This window comes from Oryctolagus cuniculus, chromosome 7 (genome assembly GCF_964237555.1).
Source record: "Oryctolagus cuniculus chromosome 7, mOryCun1.1, whole genome shotgun sequence".
Lineage (NCBI taxonomy): Eukaryota > Metazoa > Chordata > Mammalia > Lagomorpha > Leporidae > Oryctolagus > Oryctolagus cuniculus.
This window is the reverse complement of record NC_091438.1, coordinates 36,203,436-36,214,965: the sequence shown is the minus strand read 5'-3', so window position 1 is coordinate 36,214,965 and position 11,530 is coordinate 36,203,436.

The following is an 11,530-nucleotide window of genomic DNA, read 5'->3' as shown; positions in this document are numbered from 1 at the left end:
CTAATCGGGACTAGAACCCGGGGTACCGGCGCCGCAGGTGAAAGATTAGCCTAGTGAGCCACAGCACCGGCCAGATTTCCCCTTTACAGTTGTATTTAAATTTGGGAGGGGGGAAAGTGAATATTTACTTTACTTTCCAAGGAAAATTTCGCTTTGTTCTATTTTATATTTGGGTTTTAATGTGATTTATGTTGGATAAGTGACTATAGCTCATCCTTTACCTTTACTCTTGACTTTAAATAGTTGACACTTTCTCCTAAATGTAAATGAGCAGTATCTGATTTTAAAAATACATATATAAGGGGCCGGTGCTGTGGTGTAGTGGGTAAAGCCACCACCTACAGTGCCAGCATCCCATATGGGTGCTGGTTCGAGTCCGGGCTGCTCTACTTCTGATCCAGTTCTCTGCTATGGCCTGGGAAAGCAGTAGAAGATGGCCCCTGCATCCACGTGGGAGACTCAGAAGAAGCACCTGGCTCCTGGCTTCGGATCAGCACAGCTCTGGCTGTGGCAGCTCTTTGGGGAGTGAACCAGTGGGTGAAAGACCTCTCTCTCTCTCTCTCTCTCTTTGCCTCTCCTTCTCTCCCTGTGTAACTCTGACTGTCAAATAAATAAATTAATCTTTTAAAAAATACATATATAAGTAGGACATTGAAATGTCAAGGTAGTACCTTTTGTGTAAGGAGAGAAAACATTTGTGAAAAATTTTAATATTTACATTTTTGGGTACTCTTGAACTGTCCAAGCCTTAGTTTTTTTACTCCCAGAACTTAAAACACTTTTTCCAGGTAAAGAAGTCAGTAGCTATATTTGGTGCTCTGTAAGTTGAAAATGTACTTATTCTTTAGTTTTTTCAGTGTAACTAACTATGTGGTTAGGATTGGTGATAATGCTATTAGCTGAGAAAATAGCCATCATTTACCCACACACAGAACCTTTCTAAGCCCCCTAGTAAATGTGGGGTTGTTCTGGGTAAGCAGATGTACAAGGTCTTTTCCAATCTCACATTCAGAATTTAGTGGAATCTCGTTTCCCCTAAGTTGGAAAGAATTCTGAGACACTTTGAATGATCTTGGGCTGGGTTACGCTGTTCCTAGTAGTTGCCTAGGTTTCAGACCTTTACTTAACATCAGTTTTAGAAACTAGTGAATTCAGAAACTTGGTAAACAGAACTATTCATTTTATTTTTTTATTTATTTGCTTTTTTTGACAGGCAGAGTGGACAATGAGAGAGAGACACGGAGAGAAAGGTCTTCCTTTGCCATTGGTTCACCCTCCAATGGCCGCAACGGCTGGCGCGATACAGCCAGCGCACCGCGCTGATCCGATGGCAGGAGCCAGGTGCTTCTCCTGGTCTCCCATGGGGTGCAGGGCCCAAGCACTTGGGCCATCCTCCACTGCACTCCCTGGCCACAGCAGAGAGCTGGCCTGGAAGAGGGACAACCGGGACAGAATCCGGCTCCCCGACGGGGACTAGAACCCAGTGTGCCGGCGCCACAAGGCAGAGGACTAGCCTAGTGAGCCGCGGCGCCGGCCTATACAGTCATTCTGAGAGTTGGTAGTACAAATGAGATGATAGATGGTGTGTGTGTGTATATATAGATAGATATAGATATAGAAATGCAAGTTACTGTTCATATAACATTCAACTCTGCACATGGAGTCATTTTGTATGTTTCTGGATTACCAATGTAAACTTGATTGTCTAAATTTTTAGGTTTAGTGTGCATATATTATTTATTGATTTACAAATAAATGACTTATTAAAACTTAAAAAAAACAGGTACTTCTGATATGTACCAAATGCCCACCCCTGGAAGCTGCATATTTAACTTTGAGCTAAATTAAATGTCTCCCAGAGTTGTGAAGATCTGGCAAACAGACCTCTGTTTAAGCCTGTTCAACTGAGACTAACTTGTAAAGCAGTAAGATATATTATTGATGTTTCTGTTGAGAAATATTCATCAGACCAATAGCAAAAGATTACTGGTGTGTATTAGGACATTGACATTTTGAATACCACTGTCTTTTACAGAAAAAAGGGATTGGTGGTGGATTAAGAAAAATACAGCTGAGATTTTGTAATAACCCTTTGAAGGTGAAGCTCATGAAAGAGAGGACTGCACTTTAAGTGATGATGAGCAAGTTTATAAAAGTAGCAAGCATTTGACCTGAGTGTCCTGGGTGACCTGGCCCCTACTGAAGTTTGTGTAGGTGAAAGTAGCCTCCTAGGAAACCAATATGCAAGTGGTCTTGTTCTTGTTTAAAACAGCAAACCATAGTGGTTGTGGCTATATGTTAACATTTCTTGAAATAAAATGTTCTAAGGGAAAAGACCACATATGTAAAGGCTTATGTTTAAGAATGAAAGCCACCAGCGCCGCGGCTCAATAGGCTAATTAATCCTCCACCTAGCGGCGCCGGCACACCGGGTTCTAGTCCCGGTCGGGGCACCGGATTCTGTCCCAGTTGCCCCTCTTCCAGGCCAGCTCTCTGCTGTGGCCCGGGAAGGCAGTGGAGGATGGCCCAAGTGCTTGGGCCCTGCACCCCATGGGAGACCAGGAGAAACACCTGGCTCCTGCCTTCGGATCAGCGTGGTGCGCAGGCCGCAGGCCGCAGCGCGCCAGCCAGCCGTGGCGGCCATTGGAGGGTGAACCAACAGCAAAAGGAAGACCTTTCTCTCTGTCTCTGTCTCACTATCTACTCTGGCTGTCAAAAAAAAAAAAAAAAAAAAAAAAAAGCCAGAGTTTAGTTACGCAGTAATTAAACAAATTAAAATCAGAGAAGTGCTTATTAGTATTTAATTTAACATTTCCTAACCTATCTCCTTGGAACATGAATATGCTGTGTGATATTAAGAGAAAGCTTGAGAAATGGGTAGATTTAATAAATCCCAAGGTTAAATAAATTTCAGTTATGATGCATCTCCCTCCTCCCCATGTTGCTAGAGGAGTCAGTATTAGAAGGTTAATACAAGTTGATGACAGTAAACCCCTCACCTTTGTCACCATTTTGTCACATTTGTTTTATCTCTTGTCCTCTCCTCCTTTATATACTGAATAAATGTAACTTTCTTTCTTTTTTTTTTTTTTTTTATTTGACAGGTAGAGTTATAGACAGTGAGAGAAAGAGAGACAAAGAGAAAGGTCTTCCTTCCGTTGGTTCATCCCCTAAATGGCCGCTATGGCTGGAACTGTGCCAATCCGAAGCCAGGAGCCAGGTACTTCCTCCTGGTCTCCCATGTGGATGCAGGAGCCCAAGCACTTGGGCCATCCTCCACTGCCCTCCTGGGCCACAGCAGAGAGCTGGACTGGAAGAGGAGCAACTGGGACTAGAACCTGGCACCCATATGGGATGCCAGCACCACAGGTGGAGGATTAACCAAGTGAGCCACGGCGCCGGTCCAAATGTAACTTTCTTATGAGCTATTTAAAAGCTGCAGCTATCAGCTACCGCAAGGCAGAGGATTAGCCTATTGAGCCTTGGTGCCAGCACACCAGGTTCTAGTCCCGGTCGGGGCGCCGGATTCTGTCCCGGTTGCCCCTCTTCCAGGCCAGCTCTCTGCTGTGGCCAGGGAGTGCAGTGGAGGATGGCCCAAGTGCTTGGGCCCTGCACCCGCATGGGAGACCAGGAAGAAGCACCTGGCTCCTGGCTTCGGATCAGTGCGGTGCGCCCAACGCAGCAGCCATTGGAGGGTGAACCAATGGCAAAGGAAGACCTTTCTCTCTGTCTCTCTCTCTCTCTCACTGTCCACTCTGCCTGTCAAAAAATAAAAAATAAAATAAAAGCTGCAGCTATCATGACACTTGATCTCTCAGTACTTCAGTATGACTTTTCTAAGAGTAAAATCTTTCCCTATAACCATACCTTTATCATATCTCCAGAACTTAACATTTAAACAGTTTCCTTCATTGTCTCAATGTATTTTATAATTTCTTTTTCCCCAACCCCAGTTCCCAATTAAGGCTCTTTTGTATTCAAAGTGTCTGGTGAACATTTGTGGGATCCTAGTATTCTGCAGAACATAGTTTGGGAAAAACTTGCTTAGTTGATATATTTAAATCCATCCCTTTCCTTATAATTTAATAGTTATTAACACTCATTACAATTTTGTTTTAAGGGATACAGTATTGACTGTATGCTTTATCCTGTGCATTTTTCAGTTAATACTTGCAGAGAAAAGCAGACCATAGTAACTGAGTACCTGAATATGCCTGATGAAACAGCAAATAATACTTAAATTTTACTTACTATTCATTTGAAAGGCAGAGAGACAAACGGACAGGGAGCAGACAAAGATCTTCCACCCACTGGTTCACGCCCCAGATGGTCTCAGCAGCAGATGCTGCACCAGACTGAAGCCAAGAACTCAGTGTGGGTCTCCCACGTGGGTGACAGGGACCCGAGCACTTGGTACTTACCATTTGCGTACTGCTGCCTCCCAGAGCACACAGAGCAGGAAACAGGAATCAGAAGTAGAGCTGGGACTCCTCTGATGTTGTTAAGATGGAAGCATTCCAAATGGTGTCTTAATCATCGTGCCAAACCCATACCCCTAATTATGTCTTTTCTCATAAATTCCATGTTCAAAAAAAAATTTGGAAATGAGTATGTTTCCTTTCTGTCTTTCTCCAATGTTGTTAAATATGAATTTTTCAGCAAGGGAATGCCGTGTTGAAGACAGCACACAGTTTAGGCTATAAACGTTTAAAAAATATCTTAAAGGACTATGTTACTGTAGGAGGAACAGGAAGAAACACGTGTGTTGGAAAGAACCATCGTAACTGACAAATGTCCTAGTGATCATTTACGTAAAAAATAAACTTTTCATGACACAAAACCCATGACCAGTAATGCTTAACACATGTCTGGAAATCATCCCAGACAAAATCCCAAGGCCATTGCCGATTTGGGAGGTGTGGTCAAATTTCTGAGTTGTTGACATCGTGTTCTGGTCCTTACTTGTAGCTAAACCAAGAAGTCACTCCCAATTCCTTTAGCAGAGTCAGATGTATTTCATCCCGAATTGCTACATTCTGGGAAGTATTCTGGATACTAGTCCTCAAAGTTGGCCATGGATTTTTCCAGAGAAAATGGAAGAAACTGAGCTTGAATGTTTTCACTCATTTGCAATAAATATTACTATGCCTGATTTGCATGAGAAGTTTATCTCTTTACTGATATCTGTAAGTCATTACTTACAATATTATTAGATTGATCATATAGGACCTTAGTCGTACTTATCATTCTTTTTTTTTTTAAAGATTTATTTATTTATTTATTTATTTTTACTTGAGAGTCAAGAGTTACACAGAGAGAGGAGAGGCAGAGAGAGAGAGAGAGAGAGAGAGAGAGAGGTCTTCCATCCGATGGGTCACTCCCCAATTGGCTGCAACGGCCGGAACTGCACTGATCTGAAGCCTGGAGCCAGGAGCCTCTTCCAGGTCTCCCACACGGATGCAGGGGCCCAAGGACTTGGGCCATCTTCCACTGCTTTCCCAGGCCATATCAGAGAGCTGTATTGGAAGTGGAGCAGCCAGGACTAGAATCGGTGCCCACGTGGGATGCCGGCGCTTCAGGCCAGGGCGTTAACCCGCTGCGCCACAGCACTGGCCCCATACTTATCATTCTAAGAGCCAGGGAAAACCTTTATGCACAACATCCAAAAAATCATTTCTACTCCCTTGGAAATAACAAGCCTTAAACTTTCTTCCAGAGCTATTTTAATATCTAGTTAGCCTATATTTCTTATCTCCTTTCCTTGCGATCTTAGTGGCATCTGTTCTCATTCACTTTCCACCTATCTGCCAAACACAGACAAGTATTTATTTCATTCCATCCTTTCCCCATTCTTTTTTGTATGCTACGCCCTTGTATCAAAGAGCCTATAAGGTATTTCTGCTTGGCTGTCTGTGGATACCTCAGATCTCCATATATCCCAAACACCATTTGTTATCTTTGTGCTTGTAGTACAAATAACACCAAGTACTGGTAGCAGAAATGAATAGACCAAAGCACAAAAGACGAATTTATCATTGAGACATAGTTGAGTTTATGGAATATTAAATATAGCAGTGTAGCAAGGTCTCACACAGGGAGAGGAACCAGAAACTGGGAAACTGCCAGAAGTCTCCCTGTTCTTTTCTTGGTCGTTTTGTCTCTGCTTTGTTGTATGCCTGCTTTGTGCTTTATTTCTCCATCTCTCTCCCCCTCCCTCCCCTACCTATTGTCTCTCTCTTTCTTTTTTTCTCCCTCTCCCTCACTCCCTTCCCCTCTCCCCCATTGCTGTTTTCTACGTCCTTATTCATGGATGGGATACAATTAAAATGCAAGCCATTTTTTTGACAGGCAGAGTTAGACAGTGAGAGAGAGACAGAGAGAAAGGGCTTCCTTTTTCCGTTGGTTCACCCCCCAAGTGGCCGCTACAGCCGACGCACTGCACTGCGCCGATCTGAAGCCAGGAGCCAGGTGCTTCCTCCTGGTCTCCCATGCGGGTGCAGGGCCCAAGGGCCTGGGCCATCCTCCACTGCCTTCCCGGGGCCACAGCAGAGATCTGGACTGGAAGAGGAGCAACTGGGACAGAATCTGGCGCCCCCAACCGGGACTAGAACCCGGGGTGCCCGTGCCGCAGGTGGAGGATTAGCCTAGTGAGCTGCGGCGCCGGCCCAAAGCCAATTTTTTTAAAGATGTGTATATTTATTTTGAAAGTTGGAGTTAGAGACAGAGAGAGAGAGAGAGAGGGAGATCTTCCATTCACTGCCTCACCTTCCAGGTGGCTGCAACAGCCAGTACTGGGCCAGGCTGAAGCCAGGAGCTTTGTCCGGGTCTCCCATATGGATGTCAGGGGTCCAAACACCTAGACGATCTTCCCTTGCTTTTCCCAGGCCATTAGCTGGGAGCTGGATCAGAAGCCAGGACATGAACCAGTGCCGGCTCTACTTGCTACACCACAATGCCAGCCCCAAAATTCTGGACATTTTTAAAAACTGAGTTTCTTGAGGCCCAATCACAAACTCCCAGGAGAGAATATTGAATCATCACACTGTTTAGTGTCCGCCTTAGGCCAATAGGTTGAATCCACCTACTGACCCACACAGTACAAAGTCTGTTGTGACGTTTCCTTTTGAGAGAGGGCAGTTCTTTTAGAAGAGGGCATTGCTCATCAGAGTGCAAATATCAAACCTTATCTTGGCTGTGTTCTCTTTCTTGGTAATAACCCATCTCCCCAGACCTGGATAGAAACACAGGAGCCACTTTGTTCTCTTTCACAGTTAACATGCTATCAGTAAGTCATTCCCATTCTAAATTCTACTTATCTCTTAAATTTAGTCCCTGAAGTTCATCCCTATTGGCAGCAGGATACTCACATTCTGGGCCACAATAATTTCTTGCTTAAGCTATTAGAGTAATTTCCCTGCTGTCATTCTCAATTCTGCCGACAAAATTAAAAATTTCTGTTTTGATCAAACCCCTCCACTTCTTAAAGCTTTGTGATGGCTCTCTAAGGTTAGGCAATGTCTCCCAAACTTCCCTGATCAAAAAATTACCTAGAAGGTGATGGGCATTCGGCCTCATGGTTAAGTCACTGATTGAGAGCCTGTGTCCTAGTATCGAGGTCTGTGTCCAATGCCTTTCTGCAGCTCCTGGCTCCAGCAGGTTCTGAAGATTTGGGACCTGGACTGAGCCATGCAATGAACTTCCCTGGTTCCCCAGCTTGCAGATAGCCTACTGTGGGACTTCTCAGCTTCCTTAATCTTGTGAACCAATTTGCCTTGTAAATCAATCCCGAGAGAGAGCAAGAGAGAGGGTGAGAGTGCGAGAGAGATCCTATTGATCCTGTCTCTCTGCAGTACCCTAATACATTACCCATGCCCAGCACCTATTCCCAAACTTGCCAGTCCTCTGGAAGTGAGTAAAGTGGGAGAGCGCTGGCACAGCTGCTGCTCTAAGGCAGCCCCTTCCACATGGAACATCAGCAGTGGGCACCCTTCATGCTAAATCAGAGATAGCTCCCAGCTGTGGCAAAGGACTCTCTTATTATTGCAAGTTCATCAAGAGCCTAAGCATCTGGCTTTCAAATTTTGACCAAGAAAGGTAAATTGGAAGTTGGCTTGGATGACAAATAACATATGGAGCTGTAGCTCCTAACCTAGGCTACTTTGAAGTGACATTTTGAGTCACTGTTGTGGTTTTGACAAACTGGGATTCTACCACTCACAGTATTGTGCAGCTAATTATTTTTGTGTCAGTTCATGCACAACAAAAATTGTTTTCTTCTCTTTTCCAAGAAGCAGGCAGGGAAATCAGCTAACTGGATAACCTTTAAGCACATGGGACAATCTGGCAAGGGCTGATGATGTTACAGCATTGGTTGTCATCACAAGTGAACATAGTCATGGATTAAGGAACAGAAGGTTTGTTTTTTAATGCCATATTTCCCTAATGTCTTTTGTACCAAGGCCACTTGCCTGCTACAAAGTCTCAAGTTTTACTAGGGTAAAAGAGATGATCAGAAACTAGAGAACGAGAGAGAATGAATATTAGAGATTTGAGAACCAAGCAGAGAGAAAGAGAAGAGGAAATTAGGGATTTGAGAACCAGACCACAAATCTTGTTTGGAAATGAAGGTAGATGGGTAAATTTGGACTGACAAAAACTTGTCAAAGGGACAGTTTAGAAGTTGGGTAGGCTTGATCACACATTAACTACATGACTATAGCAACTTGCTTAAACTCTGTAAGACTTGTTTTTATCCTTGGTAGCATAGAGATAACAATTATATCATAAAATGTGATGGCTAAATGAGCTAATCCACATGGTACACTGCAGGGAGATTTTTCCCCTTCTTTTGCATTGTTGTCATCATCATCCTGATGTGAAGCTTCTCATGTGAAGCCAGAAGTTGTGCTTTTCAAAACTTTTCCTCTTCTGTGTTATCTCCATTTTTCTGACCATGTTGGTGTATTACACAGTTCATCTGAACCATTTTTGATATAGGAAATGTTCCTAATAGCAGATTCTTTTGGACTTGGGAACTCAGTTTTGTCTACAACCCTGGAAAATGTTTCATCCATGGTAGATCCAGAAACCCAGTTATTCATGTGGTTTGCTCCCTATTATTACTGTCACTACTCTTTTCATTAGGTTCTTAAGCCTGTCAATGATTGATTAAATATAAACTTTATTCCCTATCCTTTGATGTTGTCAGGAAAATTAATGCTCCTCCAATCAATATTTTTATTTCATATAAAAATTATATATTAAAGTTAACCTCTAGTGCTGTCTGGTCTAAATGAAGATTGATGGGAGGTTTTGGTTTTGAGATATTTGCAGTATTTTCTCTGCATAGTTAAGCCCTCCATTTTACTTATGGCATGTAGCTGTGTGAATAGAGGAGAGGGGATTATTACTTGGATGAAAAATTGAGTAAGTTGGCTGATGATTAACTCACAAAGAATATTTTATTGTTAATGTAGGTGTGGGCCTATGTAGGTCAATTATTTCTTAACTTCTTTGTTTACTGTATCAGAAATAAAGTATTGTGGTCAAATTTACACAGTCTATACCCAGTGTAGCCAGAATTTCAAGTTTTAATCTCTTTTTAACTATGCATTTCACAGTTGGTTCCAACAAGACTGTGGAACTTTGTATACATGACCCGCATACATATTTCTGTGTAGGTGGTTGACATTTCTTGGATACAATTCCCACTTGACTCATAGCTCATGACATTTCTTTGAGTTCCAGGAACATGATCAAAGATTAATTTTATAGTTGCAAGGGAAAACAAACACACACACAGAGGCTAATAATGACTGACCTCAGAGGATATGAATTGTGTCTGACTCTGGCACATCTCAATCTTTCTGTTGCCTGAGTTCAGAGTTCCTCCCTCATTCTTGCACTACTGACTATGAAACCCTTCTGCAAGTTCTTTACCAACTTAAACAACTCCCTCTTTATGGAAAAATACAACTTTCAATCGAGAGTTAAGTATAACCTGTAATCTGTTAGAACAACCCAACAATTGCTCATAGTCCATCCATAGGACAGGGCAGGTTTGCCTGACCACACTGTTAGCAGCAGGATTAAAAGTCCAGGCTGAGCCTACAGGATGATGTAACCCCTTTCTTTCTAGTCCAGGGAATTTTATTATATATGAAGATTATTTTTTCTTATCTAAGGAATTTTTAATTTTTTAAAAAAAAGGTGTACCCCATTTCAAAGGAAAATATTATCAAGATCTTGCATATAAGCTCTGAACACATAAACAGAAAAAAATCAATCATTTTAAAATAGTTTTTGGGTGACAATTGCAGACTGCAAAAATTTTCCAGTTTTACAAGCTGCATTTTATAGCTCCACAGAGAGTTCATCTTTTGTCTGGGGAAGCAATTCAGTGGGCCTTTGGGATACATAGAGACAGTAATCACAATCCAGTATGTGGAAATAATAAGGAGCCAAATTGCTCTGCATGTTAAAAGGTTCTATTCCTAGGGCACAGACGCTGTGAAGAAATTACCTGATTTTCATCCTTTTTTTTATTTTTATTTTATTTTTATGACAGCTAGAGTTAGACAGTGAGAGAGAGAGACAGAAAGAAAGGTCTTCCTTTCATTGGTTCATCCCACAAATGGCTGCTATGACCGGAACTACGCTGATCTGAAGCCAGGAGCCAGGTGGTTCTCCTGGTTTCCCATGGGATACAGGCACCCAAGCACTTGGGCCATCCTCCACTGCCTTCCTGGGCCACAGCAGAGAGCTGGACTGGAAGAGGAGCAACCGGGACAGAATGCGGCGCCCATATGGGATGCCAGCACTGCCGGCAGAGGGCAGAGGATTAACCAAATGAGCCATGGCACTGGCCCCCTGATTTTCATTCTTATGGGGAGCCCAGAGGCATGAAATGGGTATTTGGATAGTAAAAATATGATCTCAGGAGACTCCAGCAGAAACACCCAGAACACTGGGTTCTATATTGGATTTATCTGCAATAGTTTGACCTCTAGTGTGCTACACACATGCAGCTTAGCCCCATCATTTGCCCTGGTGCAGAGTCGAGAGATCTTCACTGTGGTTATCGGGTGGATTTTCAGAGTCCAAAGTAACTGATGGATTGGCCTTTTCATCCACAGTCTCCTTTTCACTCGGTTCTCTGCTCTCTTGCTGCTCCTGCCTTCAAAATCTTTCAAGTGAGTGACCCCACATGGCCACTGTTCCCTTGGAGAATTTTGGGTAGCAAAATTTGTCTTCCAGATGCTGCATAGACATTCGAGTGGAATGCTTGAGGCGTTGCCTGGAAATCTGTATCAGCTCACGGGGGGAGAGGGATGAGCTGTCCTTCCTGGAGTAAAAGAGATCACACGTGGGTGGAGGTGGTGCTTCATTTCCAATTCTGTTTCCCCACCAGTGAGAGCAGCCAGAGATTCCCTGTTGACTTCACCTAAAAAAAATGAGAACAGCTCAAGCTCACCATGGATAGCACTCATTTTCTTCCCGTCGGGGATATTACATCTAAACTTCAAAAGCA